The sequence below is a fragment of the Symphalangus syndactylus genome, chromosome 10 (genome assembly GCF_028878055.3).
Source record: "Symphalangus syndactylus isolate Jambi chromosome 10, NHGRI_mSymSyn1-v2.1_pri, whole genome shotgun sequence".
Taxonomy (NCBI): domain Eukaryota; kingdom Metazoa; phylum Chordata; class Mammalia; order Primates; family Hylobatidae; genus Symphalangus; species Symphalangus syndactylus.
In genome coordinates, this window is record NC_072432.2 from 41,174,104 (window position 1) to 41,199,643 (window position 25,540).

Sequence of the window (25,540 nt, forward strand, 5' to 3'; positions counted from 1 at the left end):
TACATTAAGGATTGAGACCAACTGATAATAAAGAATATATTTTTGATTTTTTATAAGTAGAAGGAAAACTGTTTTAAGAATAATCAGGGAACTCGTCTTTAGCACTTTCTTTATCTCTTAACTTTTTTATTTCAGCACATCTGCTTCATGGTTTTCCGCAGCCTAGCTTTGTCTGCTATATAGTCCACCCGGAAGAAGAGAGTCTAATCACAACGTACGTTATTTTTACATCCCTGTTAAAGAAACCAGCAAAGTCTGAGACTACATTTACTTAGCTTCATTTTATTCCCAGGGAAGGGAGCCTCATTAGCTCAGCTTGAACTAAGTGTGCTCCCCTGATCCAAGTTATGGGCGGTAGACAGGGCCATGAAATAAGACATATTTACATGGTCCCACCACAACTTCCTATGAATTTATTCAAAATATATGAGCATATACAATTTGACAGAGACTGGACACTATATTAGACATAAAACAGTAAACAATCAGGAGTGAGGGAGGAATGTTCTCAGACATGAGCAATTCATTGTAGGCTGGGCGAGTAACTTAAAACATGTCAGTTAAAATTAGCAAAATAGTGGTAAGAATCTAAATGTTCAACAGTAAGGCTGAAATGATGAGATACATCTATGAAATAGAAGAGTGAAAAAAGCTGTCCTCAAAGAATATATAGAATGAAGGAAACTACTTAAAATATATTTTTATGCTAAGCATACACACATTATAAAATGTCTGTAATATAACCCTATTTAAAAATAAATACCAAAACAGAAAAACATTGGGAGATATAAAAAAGTGGCATGGTTACCTGCCATTGGATTTCAGGTGTTTTTTTTATTTTCTTCTTCAAAAATTTCTAATTTTTGCAAATTTATGTGATAAATAGATATTACTTTTATAATTGGCAGAAAATAAAAGAGAAAGGAATAATATTTAATGTGCAGCTTGCTGCTTGTCAGGTGGTTTGAATGTTAGCTGAGCCACTACTTTTAAGACTGACCAACAACCAAAGACGTTGTACCTTTTCTCAGTGTTTGTGGAACCATAGATAATTGGCTTATGGAATACTTCTTTTCCTGAAGCTAACTGTGGGTAGAAAATGTAACTTGCATTTTCTGCAGGGCATAGGCTAACCAATGAAGCTGTAATAGAAAAAACAATCCTCAGAATTCTGTCCTCAGGATGTTGTGATCTTACACATGTGTCTTCTTAAATTCACATAGTATATGGGTTGACAGCAACATGAAAAGTATCATTACTAAACTGATCATACACAAAAAAATGTCAGCTAGAATATAGCAGTCATTTGCATTTTTTGGCCAAAAAATAATTATTTTTATTGGGAGAAAATTCCAAGATAGGTCAAAGGTATTCCACCTCTCACTACAAAAGTACTATAGAATAAATATGTTCTCTTCCACTCCAGAGAGAGCTATAATGTGGACTTGCGGCCTCAGTGTAGACAATTGGATGATCGTATTTAGGATTTGACATCTGAGATAACTGTACAAAGGTTCAAGGACAATCATGATTTTTTAGCTGCTAAATGGGCTATTTCTAGATATGAGTGGCATTTGGAGAGTGTCTGATGGTGAACGCATAAGCTGTGCCACCCACACTGTTACTGTGGCGAGGTCTGGGCTTTGCCTTACTCCTCTTGATCTGTTCAGTTAGCTAGTCATTCTGTGGATTCTGTAGGGCAGCCATTTTTTATTGTACTAAGCATTATTGATACACAAGGACATTTGGTATTGTATTAAATATTACATTAAATTCAATGATGGCCAGATTTTATTTCTACATTTTAATTGCTAACTTTCACTAAAGTCTTGTTAACAATTTTCCTACTCATTTTGGGGTCTTAATAAGCAAACCAGGAGGAATGTTAAAGATGGCCAAGTAGACACAGTCAGGAAGAGCTTCTCCCATTGAAAGAGACCAAAATATCTAGTAGACCAGCATACTCCAAATAGATCTTCTAAGAGAATGCACTGAGAGGGATTGGAGAGATGACACAGACACTGGGGCTAAGGGGAGAGGAAGCTGCCAGTACTGCATCGGGTTGCCAGTACTGAAACTAATAAGAACAGAAATAGAACATACAAGAATCTTTGGGACATATCTAAAACAGTGTTAAGAAAGTTTATATCATTAAATTCCTACATCAAGAAATTAAAAAGACCTCAAATTAGCAACCTAACATCACACCTGTAGAAACTGGAAAACAAGAGCATTCCAACCTCAAAGCTAGCAGAAGAAAAGAAATAACCAAATTAGAAAGGAAGTGAACAAAATTGAAATGTGAAAATCCATACCAAAGATTAAAGATTAAATTAAATCAATAATTGGTTTCTTGAAAGAATAAACAGGATTTCTAGACCACTAACTAGGTTAATAAAGAAAAAAAGAAGAGGCGAATAAGCACAATCAGAAAGGACATGGGTGATACTACAACCAACCCTAAAGAAACACAAAAAATCCATGGAGACTATTACAAACCCCTCTATGCACACAAACTAGAAAAACTACAGAAAATGGATAAGCTTTTGGAAACACACCATCCCAAGATTGTGGGAAGAAATTAAAAGAAGAAATCAAAACCCTGCACTGATCAATGAGTTCCATAATTGAATCAAAAATAAAAAAAATCTGTCAACCAAAAAAAAAGTCCAGAGCCAGATGAATTTACAGCCAAATTATACCAGACATACAAAGGGCTACAACTAATCGTACTGAAATTATTCCAAAAAATTGAGGTGGAGTGATAACTCCCTACTTCATTTTATGATGCCAACATCATTCTGATACCAAAATCTGGCAGAAACATACAGACACACACACAAGGAAAATTTCAGGCCAGTATACCTGATGAATGTACATGCAAAAATCCTCAACAAAATACTAGCAAACCGAATTCAGCAGCACAATTTAAAGTTAATTCACCACTCTCAAGTAGGCTTTATTCCAGGGATGCAAGTTTGGTTCAACAAACACAAATCAATCAATGTGATTCACTGCATAAAAAGAAAAACCATATGATCATCTCAATAGAGAAATGTTTTTGATAAAATTTATCATCTATTTTTAAAACCCTCAAAAACTAGGCATTAAAGGAACATGTATCAAAATAATAAAAGCCATTTTATGACAAATCCACAGCCAACATCATGCTGAATGGCCAAAACCTGGAAGCATTTTCCTTGAGAACTGGGAGAAAATGAGGATGCTCACTCTCACCATTCCCATTCAGCATAGTATTGGAAGTCCTAGCCAGAGCAATCAGGCAAGATAAAGAACTGAAAGGCATCCAAATAGGAAGAGTGAAATCAAATTATCTCTCTTCACTTATGATATGAGTCTATACTAGAAAACACAAAAGCCTCTGCCAAAAGGCTTCTAGAGCTCATAAATGACTTCAGTAAAGTTTCAAGATACAAAATAAATGTACCAAAACCAGTAGCATTTCTATACACCAATGAATAGAGCCAAATCAAGAATGCAGTCACATTTATAATAGCCACAAAAATGAGTAAAATACTTATGAATCACTAACCAAGAAGGTAAAAGATCTCTATAAGAATTATAAAACATTGTTGAAAGAAATCTAAGTTGACATAAAAAAGTTGGAAAACATTCCATGTTCCTAGATAGGAAGAATCAATATTGTTTAAATGGCCAAGTTCCCCAAAGCAATTTGCAGATTCAATGCTATTCTTATCAAACTACCAAGGCCATTTTTCTTAGAATCAGAAAAAAGTATTCTAAAATTCATGTGGAATCAAAAAAGAGCCTCAATACTCAAAGCAATCCTAACCAAAAAGGATAAATCTGGAGGCGTCACACTACTTGGCTTCAAACTATACTACTAGGATACAGTAACGAAAACAGTATTGTACTGCTATAAAAACAGATACATAGAACAATGCAATGGAAAAAGGACTCCCTATTCAACAAATGGTGCTAGGGTAGCTGGCTAGCTAGCCATATGCAGAAATTGAAACTGAATCACTACCGTTCACCGTATACAAAAATTAACTCAGGATAGATTAAAAACATAAATTTAAGAGCTAACATTATAAAAATATTAAAAGAAAGCTTAGGAAATGCCGTTCTGGACATTGGCCTTGGCAAAGAATTTATGAGTAAGTCACCAAAAGCAATCACAACAAAAAGAAAAAGTGACATGTGGAACCTAATTAAACTATCAAGCTTCTGCACAACAACAACAACAAAAACTCAACAGAGTAAAGAGACAACTATCAATAGAGTAAACAGACAACTTGTGGACAAAATATTCACAAACTATTCATCCAACAAAGGTCTAATATACAGAATCCATAAGGATCTTAATTCAACAAGCAAAAACCAAATAACTCCATTAAAAATGGGCAAATAATATGAACAGAAACTTCTCAAAAGTAGATCTACAAGCAGCCAACAAATATATAAACAAAGATAAACCACTCATTATTAAAGAAATGCAAATCAAAACCACAATTAGGTGCCATCTCACACCAGTCAGAATGGCTTTTATTAAAAAGTCAAAAAATAACAGGATGTTGGTAAGGTTGTGGAAAAAAGGGAACACTTACACACTTTTGGTGGAAATTAAAATTAGTTCAGCCACTGTGGAAAGCAGTTTGGAGGTTTCTCAAGTAACATAAAACAAAACGACCAATAGCAATACTATACTGAATATATATCCAAAGGAAAATATATCATTCCACCAAAAAGACACAGGCACTCATATGTTAATCACAGCACTATTCAAAATAGCAAAGACATGAGATCAATCTAGATGCCCACCAATGATGGGGTGTATAGAGAAAATTCGATACATATACACCATGGAACAATACAAAGTCAAAAAAAAAAAAAGAATGAAATCATCTTCTTTGCAGCAACATGGATGCAGTTGGAGGCCATTCCTAAGTGAATTGATGGAAGAACAGAAAACCAAATACCACTTTCTCACTTATAAGTGGGAGCTAATCATTGAGTACATGTGGACTCAAAGATAGGAACAATAGGCAGACACTGGAGACTACTAGGGGAGAAGGGGGTGAGGGAGAGAGAGGGTTGAAAAGTTAACTAGTGGGTATTATGCTCACTATCTGGGTGATGAAATTATTTACGCACCAAACCTCAGTGACATGCAAATTACCCATGTAACAAATCTGCACATATACCCCCTGAACCTAAAATAAGAGTCAGAAGAAAAAATTTCAAGACAATGCCATTTTTAATTATTTTATTGAAAATAATATTTGTGATAAAACAGAAATTTTAATATTCATAAGATAATACTTAGAAATACATAGACTAAAAGATGCATGATATTTATGGAGAAAAGTAAGAGTTAAAAAAGAACATAAAAGAAGCTCCAGACCAGGTGCAGTGGCTCATACCTATAATTCCAGCACTTTGGGAGGCTGAGGCAGGAGGATTGCTTGAGCCCAGGAGTTCAAAACCAGCCTGGGCGGCACAGTGAGATTTTGTATCTACAACAAACAAACAAAAAAACCCAAAAAATAGACAGGCATGGTGATGCACACCTGTAGTCCCAACTACTCAGGAAACTGAGGTGGGAGTATTTCTTGAACCTCAGGAGACTCTGTATGTTAAAAAAATGCCAACGAACGTAAGAGAAGGTTTTTGAACTTAGGAAAATGCATGATATATCTTTCCATCGTAACAATAGAAATAAATGAAAATGGCAAGTGTTGATGATGATGTGGGGAAATGGGAATTCTCATACACTGTTATTGAGAGTACTGATTAGTACAACTAAATTGGAGATCAATTTGTCAGTATCTAGTGAAGTTGAAGATGTTTATAACCTACATCCTAGCAAATACATCTCTAGAACAGTGTTTCCTAAAAGTTTCTGAGCCCAGGCCATAGTAAAAAAAAAAAGCTTGTTTTATAATGGCATTTAGAATAACTGTATGTACATACATATCTGTATATATACATACAGTTTCATAAGACAATAGGTACCTTTATTCTGTGCAATGTACTTTGATATTATTTATGAATTTAATATCTTTTCAAAAAATCTGCAGTTATTACCTGTTGAATTCGTTTCATGATGCATAATTTGAAAAACACAAAAATGTGGCCATAAATATACATGTGTGTTAGGTAGAAAAATATCCCCCTAAAGATGTCTGCATTCTAATCCTGTGATGATGTTACCTTACATGGCAAAAGGAAGTTGCAGTTGTGATTAAGGTTAAGGACTCTGAGGTGAAAAGTGTTTCCTAGATTATCTGGGTGTGCCCAGTATAATCTCATGAATCCTTAAATGTGGAAACATTTTCGGAGCTGCAGATAACTGATGAATGGCAGCTTGAGAAGGTCCCATTGCTGGCTTTGAAAATGGAGGAAGGAGGGCATGAGCCCTGGAATCCGAGAGGTTCCTAGAGGCTGGAAGGACAAGGGAACTGTTTCTCTCCTAGAGCCTCCCAGAAGTAACCAGCCTGTGGACCCCTTGACTACAGCGCAGTGAAATCCATTTTGGAACCCCAACCTCCAGACGTAGAAGACACCAATATGTGTTGTTTTAAGCCACTAAATTTTGGTGATTTGTTACAGCAGTAATAGAAACTAGTACAATCTGCATAATGTAGATAGACTAAGATAGATAGATAGATACATAGATAGATAGAATGCTGCAATTATGAAACATCTGTGATAATTATAGCATTATAGATAGAATGCTGCAACCATCAAACATATCTGTGGTAATTATAGCTTATTTTAACAGCTATCTAAATGTTCATCATTAGGGAATGTATAACAAACAATAGTATATTTATATTTGATATACTATATAGCAGTTAAAACAGAATAAGCCAAATATTCATATATCAACATATTTAAATTCTCAAATCACAAGATAATAGCCACAAGATAATACTTTACTTAGAAATATATAGACTAAAAGATTCATTATATTTATGGAGAAAAATAGGAGTTAAAGAAGAACAGAAAAGAAGCTCCAAAACATTGAAACACCAAAACGACTTACAGAATGGCAATTAATTCTTATACCATTTGTAAAATTTGTTTATTGAAACTGGAAACACCATACATTATATATGGAGAGTTACATTAAGTAAAAGTTCATTGGAAGATTATCCAACAAATTCGCTCTAGTAGTTGCTACTATAACAGGAAATGAGACTGAGAAGGATTCCAAAGATAATTTCAAATATATCTGAAATGTTTTAGGTTTTTATCTTTTAAATCTCAAAGCAAAATATATGAAAAAAATATATATATAAATAGAAGGAAGGGAGGAAGCAAGAAAGTAGGGATGGAAATAGTATTTTGAGGCCAAATACCCTGAGATTAAGTTGGAACATTACTGTTTGCTGTGTAAATTTAGGCAAATTACTCGAGTTCTCTAAACCTGAACTTTTGTCACCTGGAAAAAAGAATAGATTTTTTTTTTCATGTTATTGGAAGAATTAAAAGAGATAATTTATGTAAAGTGGATAATGTAAATAAAAGCCTTGCATATGATAAGGACTTAATAGATATTATTTATTTCTTCTTTCTCCAACATTATACATGAGTAGGTCCGGTGTCTGTAGGTATGTATTTCTGTCAGATGAAGAGGGAAAATCAACTCTAAAACTACTTCAAGAACTTGTTAACCTGACTCACAGAGACATCTGGGTAACAACTTTGTTTTAACCCTATAGCAGTAAATGCAGGGTGGGGCTGTCCCAAGTTCTGTAAGTTTAGGGAGACTGAGAGTGAAAGATGAGAAATTTGTTTAGTTCTCTCTACTCTGTGTACTATCCCTTAACAATATTCTCATGCAATGCATCATGCACATTATACATGAAATTGCACTTGGGTCAGATTTTGGGCTCTTCAGGATGGATCTAGGCAAGATTGTATCCTGAACCCTTTTAGCTATTTTGGTCCTGAAGGACAGTTGAGCTTCCAAGTTCTGATCTTTATTCTTTCAGCCTTATTATCCAAAAATTGGCCTACTCGCCAGCCTCTTTTCAGTAGTCTAAAATGCTTACACATACATATGTAATGGTAGAATTTTGATAAATTTTATTGTGTAGCCTATCTTGCGCTGGAGGAAAAACTGTTTTTATCGTTGCTGTGTCTCTCTTGCCTTCTCAGTGATGCTCAAAGATGTAGGAGAACTGTAATGGTCAGAAAACGAGACCAGTGTCTCTAGTCTTTTGTCTACCAAATGTCCCAGCACCTCTAAACTCACCATTTTCTCTGGGCTACACTGATTAATTCAGAGATGGGGATATAAATTTTTATTTATTTATTTATTTATTTATTTTTGAGATGGAATCTTTCCCTGTCATCCAGTCTGGAGTGCAGTGGCACGATCTCGACTCACTGAAACCTCTGCCTCCTGGGTTCAAGGTATTCTCCTGCCTCAGCCTTCCGAGTAGCTGGGATTACAGGCACGCATCACCATGCCCGGCTCATTTTTGTATTTTTAGTAGAGACGGGGTTTCACCATGTTGGTTAGTCTGGTCTTGAACTCCTGACCTCATGATCCACTCGCCTCGGCCTCCCAAAGTGCCAGGATTACAGACGTGAGCCACCATGCCTGGCCGGGAATATAACTTAGGAATGCTGAGATGTTAGTTGGAGTTTGGGGATGGAAGACTCTTTTATACTCTACTTGATCATGGAAGAATAACCATGACATTTATGGTAGCCATCTGACTACTAAGAAGAGTTTGTGATTAAGTCTAAATGGAAGAAAGAAGTGTCAATAAGTGGCGATAGAACTGGTCTAAATACTCATTAACCCTCTATCTCAATCTACAGTTAACGATATCTTTTTCAGAACTTTTTTTCTTTAGACAATTTAGTAGAGTTTACTGCAACTTTGAAATGAAAATGAAGTTTAGTTCCTTTCTTATAATATATGGTAACCAAAGGAGTTAGCCTGGTAGTTGCAGTTCAGAATGTCTTATGGGGCTTCTTAATTCTTATTAGTAGTATTGAATGATGTCTGATAGATGCTCAAACTCTCATTTAGTATTTAAATATGAGTCCTAACTTAACTAATTCCATCCCTTATTCCTTTTCTGGGGCTGAATTATACTTTCTGCAATCCCCAATTCCTGGAGAGCTGGAGTGGAGGTTTGCTAAATACAGACAGATGAATTATGTTTTCTAATCAACAATCTAAATAGAATTTCTTAGTGATATGCTATGCTTGACATATTAAATGTTTTGACACTCTTGATTGCCTGTAGCTTTCCTGAACTTGCATGATGCTGAGGCTGTTGTTCCTTGGACCATTTGCTTATGATTCCCCAAGTAACAGGCTGGAATGCAGAGCTCTCTGGGCATGGATAGTTTGCAAGACTTAAGGGTATGAATGTAGAAACAAGCAGATGCTTAATTGGAAAAGGTAGGAACTGAGAACAAGCTATGGCAGAGGAAAAAACGAATACTCTGAAACTTGACCAAAGAGAAACCATGGAATAAATAATTATGGAAACAGTTGAATCCATAAGAAACAGCCAGAAAACAAAAACTACTCAAAGCCAATGAAACACTTAATAGGATTAAAAGGACCCAAGCAAACTGAAACAAGAATATCAATTATTAAAAAAACAAGCAAATGCACTGGGGTGTCCAATAATTCAATTCAATTCTGACACTAACTACCCGGAGTTAGTGCAGACCTCCACAGGTTAAGGGGCTTAGTTCCACAAGATTGCCCCACTTCAGATGCCAGCCCATAATGAGGCTGTCAGGCTACCAGCACTTCTTTGCAGCTGGCTAACAATTTGAGGAGGGTTCCCCCAGTCTTTTCCTCAGATTCAATAGTTTGCTAGAATGGCACACAGAACTCAGGTAAGGGCTGTACTTATTATTACAGTTTTAATTGGATACAATTCAAGAAAGACCAAATGGAAGTAGTTTACAGGACACAGTACAAGGAAAATAGTGGCATTCCATGGCTTCTCCAGGTATACCACCCTCTCAGGACCTCAGTGTTTTCACCAACCCAGAACCAACCCCCTGCCATTGAAATCTCATCATTCAGAGTTTCTAATTCAGAGATTTCATTACAGAAGCATAATTGATTAAGTCATTGACCATGGCTGATTAAACTCAATCTCCAGTGCCTTTCTCTAGAGGCTGGCAAGGGACAAGGGATGGGGGAAGGTGGAGCTGAAAGTTTCAACCCTCTGATCATGTGGCCTGTTCCTCTGATGATCACAGCCTATCTTGGAGGTATTTAGGGGCCTGCTATGAGTCAACATTGGCATAAATTCAGGCATGCTTTAAAGGAGTTACTTAGAAATAACAAAATACATTATTATTAGTTAGAAAATTCCAAAGGTTTTAGGAGTTCTGTGCCAGGAACTTGAAACAAAGACCAAATATATTTTTATTATACCATAGGATTTTTCCTGAATTTCCAGAAGTGATATATAGACAAGCCAGAACCTTCATTTCCTTCATGAACTCTTGTTCTTTTTGCTGAGGCCTGTATTATTTTTTTGAACTGATTAAAACAGAGTCTCTGAAAATTATTTAATATTGCATGGGCTGATTAGTAGCTTTAGATAAAAAAAATTCATATACATTTTATAAAATTGAAATGCAAAATTCTTCATGGTCTTTATAATAATTCTCTTTTGTTCTAACTCTTATACTCCACAAGACTGTGATAAAGGCTGAAGGATTACGTCAGTCACTTCATCTTGGCTGCAGTTGTTCATGCCTCTCCTACTTGTATACTATTTTCCTGTTAATGGTTTCATTTGTTCAGTTTGTATTTTCATAGGTATTGCTATATTGAATAACACTTTCAATTCCAAAAGTTGATTATGGACTTGTATTATTCAAGATGTTAGGTAATAATAAATAACCATAAAACTCAGTAGCTTAATATAACTAAATGTTGTCTTGGCTTTCTGCTTCCTGTCTAAAAGACAAGCAGGGAGCTCTCCTCACTACAGTCACTGGGAACATTGGCCTTCGGTGGCTTCATCTTGACACCTGTTTCTCAGATGGTCATGGCAAAGGGAAGAGAACCTGGCAACTCATGGGTTGGCTCCAAGAGCTTTTGCCCAGAACTAATGTGTCTCATCTGCTCACATTTTATTGAGTAAAGCCTCATGAATCTGTCTCTTGACTTAATTGCAGGTATAGTGATCTTGTCAGGCTTTGGTAGGAAATCCAAACATTTAATCTGTTTTCCTGGAGAGATTTTGATGAACCGAAAAGATTTTTTCCATGTGCAGCCACGGATCATTCAGAGGTTTTAATAATGAGTTCAATGGCCATTCCCTTGATTTGATGCTTGCCAAGAGTCTGAGTTTTAATTTGTTTCTTTAATGCAAAGCATTTCTTCATTTAATATTTTACTGTTTGGAGTTGAGAAGCCTGCTTGCAACTCAGCAAGTCCCTGAATTTGTAAACTCTCCTCATTTTCTTTAAAATCTGTTTTTCTGAGTTTCTTGACCTCTGATACTTGCCAAATGTAATCAATAACAATTGCCATGTACCAATATTCTTTTCCCCCCCATCACTTCTAGAACTATATGAGTTGCCTTCTAAGAAAAGGTGAGAATATTACCAAAAGTCTGAAACTGCATAACGTGGATTATCCTTTCAGGCTCTTCTACCAGTTATCTTCCTACTTGTCACCTAGATTTTGAATTAATTTCATGTATTTTAGCTCTGTTACCACAGCAATATCTAGTATCAATTTCTGTATCAATCAAAATAGGTTATGTTGATGGATATTTCCATTTGCCTCTCTAGATCTATACTTTTAATGCTTCTTTTACTACTCTGTGCCTTGGGGTGAGAGTGAGGGGCTTTATGTCATTATCTACATCAATGGATTTCTTTTGTTTTCCAGCTTCCAAGAGTGGTCATCAGTAGGATTCACTGGGAGGAGATTGGAGGGTAAAAGGAAAGTAGGGTCAAGGTTCTTCTGGATTTACCTGCTTCAGATCACTGCAATTTGGCTGAATTCTTCTACTGAAGTCTACAGTTCTTATTAGGCCTCTCAATACAACCATACAATCTAGGTTCTGTTAAATTAACTCTCACTCTTCTTGCCTATTCAGATCTAGTGGTCATAACATCTTTGCAGTGATAAAATCTCAGGATAATTCATCATTCCCGGTCAGTTTTCCTAACCTCTGATCACCACAACCTTGTTAATACTCCCTTCATTTAAATCTTCCTGACCATCTATGTTGAGGGACTTTCTTTATGGACTTCAGCTGATTAGGTTATGTTTCAGTAGTACACAGCCACAAATCCTTTGTGGCTTACCACAGTAAAAGTTTATTTTTTTCTAGGCCACTGATCCACATGTGTTGGCAGGGAGCCCTGTTTACCCTATCATTCAGCATCTCAGGCTTCAGTTTAGACCTACTTTGATGATCAGTCAAATAGTAGGAAGGATATAAGATTACTCACATGTGAACCCTTCGATTCCTGGCTGGGTGTGACACATGCCACTTTTGCTTACAGTTCTAACCTCAAAGAAGTAAAAATATCACCCTAACATGCAACCCAAAGAGGAACACTGGAACAATTTCATGAGTACTTTACAAATACTTCAAAAGTGGTTTTTAGAAGCATAAAATTATGATAAAATTCAAGCAAACATTATCAGTCATATAATGTCATATATGTAAATAGTAATAAAGATGACAGTGCACACATAGAATATGATTCTGTTCATGCTCAAGCAAATAAATCAGTTAGTGTAATGATGCTGCACAATTGTCAAAAAAGGAAAGTATAAGCTCACACACAAATAAATAACTGAAAGACGAATTGTATTCAGGCCCGTTTATGTTCCTGATCGGCTTAGCTCCACCTAAACCCTGGGCCAGGGAATTAGCCATTTGCCTTACTTCTCAGAGCAGCCACAGTGATGGTTTCACTGTTCCCACGGGCTTAACTCTGCACTCCCATCACCACTGCATTTCCTTCCTCTTCTAAGATTTCAAATTTTCTTACCACCCAAGAGTGAGAGAGGGGCTTCAATATGAATTCTGTTGCACTCTTGTGGTGTGAGGTGAAACAGGTCTAGCTTTTCAATGTTACCCATCATAACCCAACTGGACTTGTGAAAGTGCTAGGTTCCCCTACCTGAAGAGGCCAATTAAAATGCAGAAGAGTAGGAAACACCACATGTAATGATCTTTGATCAAAGAAAGGCAAGAGACCGGAAAGGGCACACTCATAAATTACTTTTCCTTCCTCTCTTGGCAGCTTTGAGATGCAGTATCGTATAGTCTCCCTCAAGATATTCTATAAGACCAGGCAGTCAACTTTATTTCCTATGAACCAGAGCAGATTAGTAACATCCCACTTTAAACATACTTGCCCTGTTTCACTGTCTCACTTCATGTTACCCTCATTTTTGATTCCCTGCTATTGCACTGCCTCTTTCAATACAGTCTGCCACATAGCTTTGCTTTGGGAAATTTTTTCTTTTCTTTTCTTTTTTTTTTAAGAACTCAGGCTCAGGAAGCTAGTATTAGGTGGGGGGCATAGACAAAAGACCTTCAGGGAAAAAATTGGAGTTGGATTTCTCACTCCAAAAGAAATTTTGAGTGAGATTTCTCTAAATTATTACAATTTTAGAAGTAATTAATAGGATTTAGGCATGTTTGACTATTTTGTTCATCATTCTAATTTTAGTTTCTTTTTGACCTATATTATACTTTTGCCCAATTATTTTCTTATTTCTCTGTCACTTATATTTTCATATATGTTTATGAAAGTTTTTGCTCACTTTCTTATGACAGAAGTACATTCTTTATTAAATGCCACAAGAAATGTTGAAATATTAGAATATCTACAGGTAAGATCTTATTTAATCATATTCCTAGAAAGAACATCAGACCCACCACAAAAAAAATCTACTGAATTTTATTTTAAATTAATCATTATATTTAGGTTGCTTTTCCAGCTGCCAATTAAATTTTTGTTTTTTTCCCAAATCTGGCTGATTTACCTCATGCAGACAGGCAGGTAGCATATTGATCTAGAATTTGGTGATACTTAGTTCTCATGCCTACGTTCTAATTTGCTTATTTATTTTTGTAGAGACAGGGTCTCACTTGCAACAGGGACGTGCAACAGGAGTGTTGCTCATCTGTTTGGCCACCACACATGCGCAGGCCCCTTGCAGGACAGGGAGCATGCTGACAGGCAGGTGCAGCAACCCAGGCAAGTGCCTTGGGGCTCCAGCCCCAAGGTAGGATCTAAAGGTGGGTGCCTGTGACTCCTGAAGCCCAAGTGGGTGCGTGTTAGTGTGCTCTTTTAGCTTTGCCATCTGAAGACAGCTTAAGAGTGTAACCAGCTCAGTGCCCTCTTGGGATCCAGGTACTTTTCTGGCATCCAGGAAGAGTCAAGTCACACACAGACTTGAAGGATGAATGTGGGGGTTTTATTGAATGATGGCAGTGGCTCTCAGCAGTGTGGATGGGCAGCTGGAAGGGGGATGGAGTGAGAAGATTATTTTTCTCCTAGAATTTGGCCATCCAGCAGCCAATCTCCTCTCGGACCATCCCCAGCCCAACTCCTCTCAACTTTCAGATGCTCCTTCTCTTCTCCTCTTCTCTGCCTTGCCACTCTGCATTCTTCTGCTCTTCTGTTCATCTCCTTTTGGAGCTGGGGGTTTGGGATTTATATGGGTACAGGATGGGAGGGCATGGGAGGCCAAAAGGCAACTTTTAAGTGCAAAAACAGAAATGCCTCTTCTCATTTAAGGTTGTGGGTTTACAGGCTTGAGGGTGTAGCCTTTGCCAGGGAACTACGCTCTTCTACCCAGTATTTCCGTCTCCTGTTCATATCAAAATGAAACTTGTAATTTTTATTCCCTGTTAAAAGTAAAGCAAAAGCTTCCAATACCATCATCCCTCTGTCATGTAGCGGATCCATGTATCATTGGCTAGAACTGTGTCACATGGTGATTTCTGACTGTGAGAGAGGCTGGGCACGTGATAAGATTTTTTAGTATCTATAGTAAAGAGGACATGGAAAAGGGTGATTAAAAATGGGTTTCAGGCCACTTGATCTACAGAATCTGTTCCAGAGAATTTCATAGAATATTTAACAAATGTATATTTATTGAGCTACTAAAAACAATAGTCACTATGCCAAGCACTCAAGACGTGAGTAAACTGAAGATACGTGATCTGTACAAACAAAAGACACTAAGCCAAGCACTCAAGGTATGTGAGACCCTGCCTTCACAGGATTTACAGCAGTTTGTGGAAGACAGACAATTAAATAAGCAATTACAGTGCTGCATGGCAATTGAAAAGATGGGAGCAACTGTGTATACTAGAGAAACTCACAGGAGAGGCAGCAAACCTAGTCCTAGAAAACCATTAAAGGCTCCACAAAGAAAGTGACATCCATGTTTTTTCCATCTTTACTATGCATGTAATTTAATATGTACTTCACAGAGGTATTTTAGGCAATAAGTAAATTGATATGCCAGAAATCAACAAGCACAGTACTTGGCACAAAATAATTAAAAAGTATGTGTCCATTATTCATAAGTATTTTTGTTCATTCACTATGTCATAATAGCAAACCCTTTCGTACTTCTTAAAATACATTAGATATTATTTGAAAGGTTTCATTTTACTCATTTATTCCTCACAAAAATCAAAGGAGGTAGATATTATTGTTGTTCTCATTCTGCAGAGGAAGAAATGCAGACATTGAAAAATTGAGTGATTTGTTCAAGGTCATGTAGCTATTAAAAGGCAAAGCCGAGATTTGAATTCTGCTAGGCCAGCTCTCAAGTTCATCCTCTTAACTACCTGCTATCAGGCTTCTCCTCATTATATTTGGCCTCCAATATTTATTTCAAGTGGAGTTAAGAATGTATTCAATCTAAAATGATCATTTTTCCTGATATCTGAGTTTCTATCTGTGACAATTACCTCCTACTGCACTACTTAAAAAATAATGTAAATACTTCCAAGGAAGAACATGAAAAAAAATGTAAATACTTCCAAGGAAGAACATGGAATAATCATTTTATACCGAAAATGGAGGAAGTTCTATAAATTCTATCAGCACATGAAATGCCTCAGTTTTTCTATGGCTGTTCGTTTTCTCTACTCGTCATTTCTGTTCCTCTGAGATATGTCATAAACTGAATATTGTTAATTTGGCTCCCAGACAACTAGGATACCAGATTTTAGAAAAAAAATTTTTTCCCGGGCAATAAAATATGAAGATTTGTTTTTATGTAGCAACTACTTTCTTATCTGTCTTTGTGTTTATATTTATTGTTTTGTTTTCATAGTTTCTTTTTATTGAGCTAAGCTTAGCATGTTTTCTACTTAGAACTTTGTTATAAAATATAATTGAAAAATATATTCACTAACTGTAATATGGCTTTTACTTCAATTTTTCAATGACATACATTTCAGAGTTATGATAACCTCAATTTTACTTCACTGTATTCTGGTTGGAAGAAAAGCCTGCCAAGGTGTCATGTGCAAAAATCGGTTTTGAAGAATACAATGGAGAAAAAAAAAGAGAATTTGTCCTTGGTTTTCATGCCTAGCATCAACTACTAAATGTCTATGTACCATCGCCAATTATTCAGAATCAAATTCTTTGCTTTGCAAAGTCAGCAAGTCCACAGACCTGACAGTGCTGGTTATTTTTATACAAACGCATATCAGGCATTAAAAATTGTGTTTCAAATAACTGTGGATTTTTCTTTGCAGGCAAAGATAGTGTTAGCAAGTTTTAAACCCTACGTTTTAAAACTTGTTCCCATTTAATACTATTATTTTAACAATTCTCTCATGTAGATATTTTGTAAAGCTATATTTTATGTTTTATTTCCAATTGGTTTACAAAGTTTTCTTGGCTCTGTCATCATTTATACTAATTGGAGTTTTGTAGAAGGAATGAAATACAGAAAAATTATGTCAAGAATTATCAAGGTTCTTGATAATTTCCAAGGATGTGCTCTTTTATTTTATTTGTTATGATGCTATTATTTCCATTTTACCTTGACACAGCAGCAGGTAATTCTTATGTTGTCTGTGATAACGTATGATTTCTATTAAAATTGCAATCGATTCTAAATAATAACTACATTTTGATATAGGCTTTCTCAGCTTTCTCTTGGCAATGCCTATTTATATTTTAGACTCTATATGGACTTAGCATTTGGAGTCAATTGAGTTTTGTTAAATTTCAATTTTCCCAATATGGTGATGATGTAAATTAACTAATCTTGACATGTTTCAGCTTTGTCATTAAGGCCTGACAATGAAAAACTTCATTGTGTTTATAATGGTTGCAAAATTCTAGCTCTATAAATGTCTAGCAATGCAACTTTGGGGTCTCATGGTTGCTCTAAGCCTTAGCTTTCTCATTTCTAAAATGATAATGGCTTCCCTCAGCGTGGTTGTCACTGGATGACTGTGAGGGTCAAATGAGATAAGGTAAGACTTGTCTTCTCAAAATGCAGAGCAAGGAGTCTCAGGAAGAAAAGGTGGTAATATAGTGATGCAGAGTTCTTAGGAAAAGATGGTGCATCTTCCAACAGCAAGAATTTTACCAAAAGATTTTGGGGATGAAAATGAAATAATTTTATATTAAAATTAAATATATTATTTTATGCCATTTTTGTAATTGTAAATGTGTTATGGCATGGAATCCAAGATTTAACATAAAATACTCAAAAGCAATAGTGAGAAAGGGTCTCTTCTAGGACTGAAACTCCCTTTCGTCCTTCTCTTTCTCTCAATCCCCTACCCTCCTATTAAGCTTGTATGTGTATTTTTCTCTACTGCTAAGGTGACTTGACTTGAGAAATAAGCATACAAATGTGCTAAAATATGCATAAAGTGGCATTTAAATATGGCATATTAATATGACCTTTGGTCCTTTAGAAATTGTGTGCAATATCTTGAAAATTCCTTCATCTAATTCAAGTTGCCATCTTCTCTTTGTGGATCACTGCAACTGCCTTGAAACTGACCTACTGTGTCCATTCTGGTCTCTTTCAATCCTCAACTGAAATAGTGTTTTTGAAATTCTAATCCAACTGTGGCACCTTACACCACTTAAAACTTAGCTGTGACTTCCCTTTTTTTTTTTGAATAATGACAAAAGTTTCAACATGTTTTCTTAAGCCCTCCACAGCCTATTCCCCACCGCTTTCCAAACTCTCCCTCTTCTGACTGCTCTCATTTTCTTCTGGCTCCAAATAATGTTCCAGCTCCACCACATGGCTTTTGCACATACTGTCCTCTAACCGAAATGGTCTTCCCTCCTGTCTTCATATAGTGGCCTCTCCTTTTGCTTGAGATCTTTCATTAAAAAGCAAACTTCCTAGATTAATCTTTCCCTACCCATTCGGGTCAGGTGAAACCCCATTATTAGCCCCCTCCCAAACTTCCTAATCTTTCCTCGCCCTCTCAGGTTAGATAAATCCCCATTATATGAGCCCATAACACCTCATACTGTCTGTTTATAGCACTTACTACAATTGTAACCAAATACTATTTGTGCAACTATTTAATTAGGTTGTTTCTTTATTACATCCCTACTTATGCTCTGTCAGTCTATCTGGTTTTATAGTAGCACACAATAAATCCTTCATATATATTTGATGAATGAAGGTGAGAGAATGCAACTGAACTTTGTGTAACATTTGTCATCACTATCATTTTTCTAAATATTTTTTAATGAGGACCTGGAAAGTAGAGTTACAACATTCTTTCCTGCTAATAATGTTACTGGAAAAGAGTTAACTACAAAAATGAATACCTTTTTAGATCAGGCTGCTTTATAGAAAACTATGGTCCTTAATTGCCATCATGCCCCAAACAAAGATTATGACAAGTAGGACTCAAATTCTATTGAACTATCTATATTGCCTAAACTTTGATTTGTTTTGTTTTGATTGGTTCAGTTTCAGAGGGCTTTTGTTAAGGAGTACAGTTCAGTTTTGGATATCATTCTCTTGACAGTCATCTTAGTAGATCCCCTGGTTCTCTCAAGTCTTAAATGTTGGTATGCAGTCATCCTTTGAGTGCTGAATGATCTCACTTCAACTAGACCAGTGAGCACATAAATTCAATTAACATGAAGACTTGACATGAATTCCATACTGAGACAAAATAAGTCAATTCACAATGGTGATCGAAACTGGTGCTCATGCCCAGGTTTTAGATGATCTCCAAATTGAGAGGTTGACCAAAAGGAACAAATTGTTAAACTAAACTAAATTTGGCCTGAGGAAGCCTCTGTACTCAAGTCCTTATGTAACAAACTTCACCCTAACTTAGTACATGAACTAACTGAAAGCTGAATTTAGGATTATACTCTTGTAACAAATTGACTGAGGCTCAGTCAGTTGCAGTAGCTGAGCTTCAGTCAATCACAGGTGGCCAACTGATTTAAATATGGCAAAACATAGAGCTATAACTAATTAAGCTGTCTCTGTACCTCACTTCCATTTTTTGTCCATGAATGCTGTCTGACCACATTGCAGGCCAGAGTTCTTAGAATCGGTTCTGGTTCCAACTGTTGCCTGATTCACGAATCATTCTTTGTTCAACTAAATTCTGTTAAATTTAACTCATGTAAGATTATCCCTTTTAACAGTATTTAATACCAGGTGAGTAATTACTTATTTTAGTAAGTTAGAAGGAGATATTTAAAAAGCCTGATTGTCAAAGCGATAATTTAATTATGTAACTATTAAACATCTATTTTAGGCGAGAAAAAGTGATAGGCATTGTGAGGAAAAATAAATAAGCGAGCATCTCCGTCCTTAGGAAAGTTAGGATTCTGCTAGGATCCAATATTATGGGCTGAATTGCATCCCCTCTCCTCCCTTAAATCTTTATGTCGAGTTTCTAACCCCTGATATCTGAGAATGTGACTATATTTGGAGATAGGGCCTTTACAGTGGTAAATAAGATAAAATGAGGTCATATGGGTGTGCCCTAATCCAATATGACTGGTGACCTTAGAAGAAAAGATTAGGATACAGATACAAGCAAAGGGAAGATCATGTAAAGACACAAGAAGAAAATTGTCATCTACAAGCCCAGGAGAGAGGCCTGGAATAGATAGAGGCCTGAAACAGATATATCCTCAGAACCCTCAGAGGAAACTGACCCTGCTGACAACTGATCATGTACTTCCCAGCCTCCAGAACTGTGAGGAAATGCATTTCTGTTATTTAAGCCACCTAATTTGTGGTATTTTGTTATGGCAGCCCTCAAAGACTAATGCCCATACCATGTCTAGGATTATACTCAGATCTGTCTGATCCAAAGCTTTTACTAAATAATATGTTCTGTTGGCTTTGCAAATTTATCACACTAACTGCAAGGCTACTTATACTACAAATTAAATACCCTGTAGAGGATAAGCAATTCTGTGGAGCAATTTGAGCAAACTGATGACAACTATTTTTGTTTTGCCTTTTATACTTTTGCCTGATTGTCAAAATAGCGTCTTACTAGGAAGTAGTATAGGAAAAGCAGTTGGGATTACTTAAGGTATATTAGAGGTGCTATTACTTAAGGTAATTAGAGGTGCTTAAAACTCACAAAAGAGCATGTAATCTCCAATCTAACTTATATTTTTCAAATTTTTGGTGAATAGACAAATGCTTCCATAAGTGTTTATAATATCATATATTCTTATTTGTGTACATTGTAAAAATTTGGCTAGAAATAGCTAAGATTAAAAATACTTGGATGGCTTCATTCTGATAAAAGTAATCAGTACTCAAAGAAAGAATTTATAGTACTCAAAGAGAAAATTATATTACTCAAAGTTAGGATTATTTTTTGTTTTTTCTTTTAAACTCATTAAACACCTTCCATGTAATACACAATGCACAGTTACATTTCAGGAGGCTTTCCATGAATGGAAAATATTACTAATCAGTGCACAGAATATCAGAGTAAAGATGCTAAATCCTCAGTCTGTGATATCTTAGTGTGACTGATACTAATCCTGCAGACTGCATTACTTCACACTTATGTTAAAAAAAAGTCATCACCTTGCGAATCATTTTTTAAATTTACAACACATAGAGGGGGCATCAAGAGATGGACGGCCACCTTTCGCGGGCTCCCCAGAGGATATTGTCTACCAATTACATTCTAGCCCACAGCACTGTGAACAGCAGACAATAGGATGCAAAGTAGTTCATCTCTGCCAACAGACACCACCACTCAGTAAATCCTGGTGAGGTTGGCATTATATGGATAACGTTTCCCAAAATAGATGCAGCTTAACATTTTCTGAAGCCAAGCCCACCGTGTATCTATTTCAATAAATAACATTCTCAACTGAGGATCTAACCAATAAAACCTAAACCAGCTGGCATTATATTAGGAGCCATGTATCAGAAGCATAACTAACTATGCTCTTCTCATTCTGAAAATGAGCAAATGAAAATACATGACTACAGGGTTGGCTAGCTAAGTAAATACTGTGGATTTTGAAACTATTACTGTCTTGTTCATTCCTGTAATTAAATTTTGAGAGTTTATGTACCAGAAACCTTGAAAAGCCTCCTAATGACTAACTCCTGGTAACTAGGTCTTTTGAACTGAATGTGCTGTTGTACCATGGCTGGCCCCAAATAAGACCCAAGGTCTTCATGGTTTACTTGGAGGGTGAAATTGATAAATCACTTGTCCTGATTCCTGAAAGATCCTCCTTTCATGTTCCGCAGTGAATGTAATACGGTACATTTTCATTAGGGGAAAGCACAGAGCTCCAGGCAGCATACTCTACTGAGATGCCGTAAAAAATTCAGGTAGCATACATATTAGAGCATATATTAAGAGAACACAGCTAGTATAAGTATCTTTTCCTATAAATCAAAAGATGAGAAACTACAAAAGCTACATTAATTTTTTACCTTTAGAAAATGCAAACTATATGTGTAACCAAAGGGGATGTAAAGTTAACCAGCAAAAACAATGTAACAGTTACTTCTTTTATAAATTTAGACACATTTTTGAGTTAATCCCCAACAGCATTGTATTTACTTTTAAAGTATTTCCCTTGTTAGACCTTACTCCCCACCCTTTGTACAATATGAATGCATAGGTGTTTCCATCCATAGTTTACGCTTTTGACAGCTGCTCGAACTGTTCTGAGGACTTTGTAAGAACATTTAGAAAGGCACAAAAAATCCTGATTGCTAAGCATAAAAAAGAAAGTATGTATAATATGGGAAAAGGTTATGAATTTTTATTACCCACTTATCTGAGCTCCACTTTTAAACATATATAGAGTCAGCATGGCTCAGTAGAAGGAGCACAAGACCAGGAGGCATCAGGGTTACATATTTTTCTGCTAGCTCTTACACAAGCCAGCTTTGTGCTCTTACACCAGCACACAGCACCTCAGAATTGGCATTAATGATCCTTCATATCCTGTCTAGATATAACACTTCATGGTTTTGTTTTGCAAGATTTTCCCATAGCGTATTATCTGTCTATCTTGTATCCCATTTTTTAGGAAATGCTTACCAGGTAAAACAAACTTTATTTTATTTTTACTTAGCAGTACCAATTTTCAAAATCTACTGATGTGTTGGGTAATTTGGAAATGTGTAGTTTAAAAAAGGGACTTGACTGCTGACAAAAATATTTCCAAAATTGTATTATATTGTGTGATTTACAAAGTGCCACATTGAGACAGTTATTTAAACATAACAAGTTGATACTTACTGGGTAGAGCAACTGTTTATAAATTTAATGAGCTTATCATGGAGCAAAGAGGAAGGATTTACACAGTATATACAGAGAGGTCAGGGACTGAACAGATTAAGGAATGATGGCACATTAAGAAAAAATTATTTTTTAGAGCTTATTGGTTTATCTGCTTAAAAAAGTAAATCTGTTATTATCCTTTCTCTTGCTGTTTTCTAAAGATATTGTGCTGTGACTTGTATACATTGATAGGATAAAAGGAGTAGAATATTTTATATTTTATCTATAGTACTTACTACATTAAACATTCTCATTCTCATATCTCTACCTACCAAATTCTTCTCTTACAAAAAAGAGACAACAATAAAAAATTATTTGAATAACTAAAGAAACAGGATGCACAGGCACTAGAATTCTGGGGGTTATTTTCATTTTTATTTCATTTATTATCTTTTTCTTTAGTTTCCCTGACGAATTATATTTTTGAGACATGAATTCAAATAATTCTCTTCAGATTTTTATGTAATTTGTTGGTATGTTAGAAAAGCAAAGTAAAAGTGCTGAGATAGCCAGTAGAGAAAAATGCTAGGTCTCTGAATATGAACAGAAAGGAAAATGCTCATAGCACTACCAATTGTTTGCAGTCTGCAGTGGGAGAATGTCAAAACAGCCAGTTTATGGGCCCCAAGCTGAAGTGGCTGCTGCTGTTGTGCACAGAACATTCTCTGTGCTTTTTTCCCTATGAAAGCCCTTCCTATGTAGTCTTTTGTGACTCTTTGCTTTTATTTTTACTGGATGCATCCATACTGTTCACCTAAAAGTTGAAATTATTCTTCAATAAAACATGGCTAAGAGAGGTCATCCTTTCTTCTGTTTTTGCACATCCTAAAATAAAGGCATTGTTAAAGAAATAAAAGAAAGAGGCATTTATTGAAATTACTACTAATTCAGTAAACACTTACTGAATGACTAACATAAGGTAGACTCTAAGTTAGGCTTTGGAGATATGTCACATTCAATAAAATTGTGCACATAGTTTTTGGACATCGAGCCACAGAATTGGAAGATATTTTGAAGATATGCTATTAAAGCCCCATGGGTGAATCTTATTTCTTTTTCTTTTTGTGTTCTTCTTAGTTAATTGTGTTTATCAAAGAGTTACTCTATGCCAGGATCTTTACATATGTTACCTATTCAAGGCATGTATTATTAGCTCAATTTTTAGATAAGGAAGTTAAGAATCCATAATACTAAACTATTTTCCAAAAATCACACTATGGCTAACAGATCCTAGGGTGGCTTCCCATGATTACTCTCTCTGAATATTTAATTAGCACACATAGTATTTTAGATAGAGGCTGAGTTCAAATTCAGAGGCAGTGATCAGAGGCAAGTATCCATGCTCTTGTTTAGTCCCTTTACATTGAAGTGATCAGAACCTGTGTCATCTTTCTAACTAACAGAATATGGCAAATGTGGTAAGATATAAGACATATGCTTATATTACATTATATAAAACTTTGTCTTGCTGGTGGATTTCTGCTATAGACTCACCTTTCTGACTTGCTAAAATAAGCAGCCACGTTGGAGAAGCCCATGAGACAAAGAACTGTGTGAAGAATCTAGGAGTGGCATCTGCCTAAGAGACACCAAAACACAAAACGAAACAAAACAAAAAATAAAGATCTCAGTCCTGAAAGGAAATTCTTTTCTTTTGAAATGAGCCTTCCCACAGTTTAATTCCTGTCAATAAACTGAAGGATCTTGGAAGTGGACCCTTCCTCAGTTGAGTCTTCAAATGAGAACTCAGTGTGGGTCAACACCTTGATTTCACAACATCTTGTGAAAACATAAGGAGAGGACCTAGCTAAGCTGTGCCCCAACTCCGGACCCACATATTCTGTGAAATAATAGATGTGTATTTTTTATGTTGGTAAATTATGGTTATTTGTTATGTAATAATGTATAATTAACACACATAGTATTTTAGATACAGGCTGAATTCAAATCCAAATTTGTCTGGCACTTAAACTTATTCTCTTTCTGTAATACCAATTCATAAATTTAAGTCCCAGGATCCTTTCCATAATAATCATCTAGAGGTCTTATGCAAATATTGGTTTTTGGGTTTCACAGCTGTCCTATAAACAGAATCTCTGGGATAAAGCCTGAAGATTTACACTTTTCACGAGCTTCTATAGTGATTATTATATATATATTAAAGTTTAGAACATTTCAGTATACCTTATGAAGCTGGAGTTGTTTATTTCAATTACTTAGAATGGGTATAGGTCAGAACATCCTTTTATCCTTTAAGAAAAGTTTTTTTTGGAAGACTGACCAGTTTTTTTTTTTTTTTACTACAACAAAAAATCAACCAATAGTAGAGAATCATGTCCTTTCAATTTAATTTTTATATTTTCAGTTGCATTATTATGAAGAAGTAAATACAATATATTCTTACTTTAGGGCTCCAAATAAAATAGATATAAATAAAATGAGACATTTGAGACAAATGAGACATTGAGACTTTCATGAGTAAGAATTTGTGAGCAAACCATGACAGCTTAAGAAACATTTTTGTTTCAAACTTTGGTAATTCTCTATTTTGAAGTCACAAATTACCTACTTTAAGTCACATTACACTTATCAGGAGACGATAATAATAATTAAGAATAAGGGGCATCATACAAAAGAAAGTCCAAATATTTGTCAACGCTAAATATCCTGGACCTGCATTGAAAATTGGTGATTACCAGGCAACTGAGTAAGTTACTTTACTTTTTATAGGTGGCTACATAAATTCC

General features: G+C 35.7%; 1 long non-coding RNA gene across 1 annotated transcript in view; it reads left to right on the plus strand.

Annotated features, from left to right (window-relative positions):
* Nucleotides 1-25,540, plus strand: part of LOC129492109 (uncharacterized) — a 52,711-nt gene that overhangs the window by 16,978 nt on the left and 10,193 nt on the right. The window contains exon 3 of the long non-coding RNA XR_008660732.2: nucleotides 136-214. This is a non-coding gene — a long non-coding RNA (uncharacterized lncRNA). The remainder of the gene's footprint in view (nucleotides 1-135; nucleotides 215-25,540) is intronic.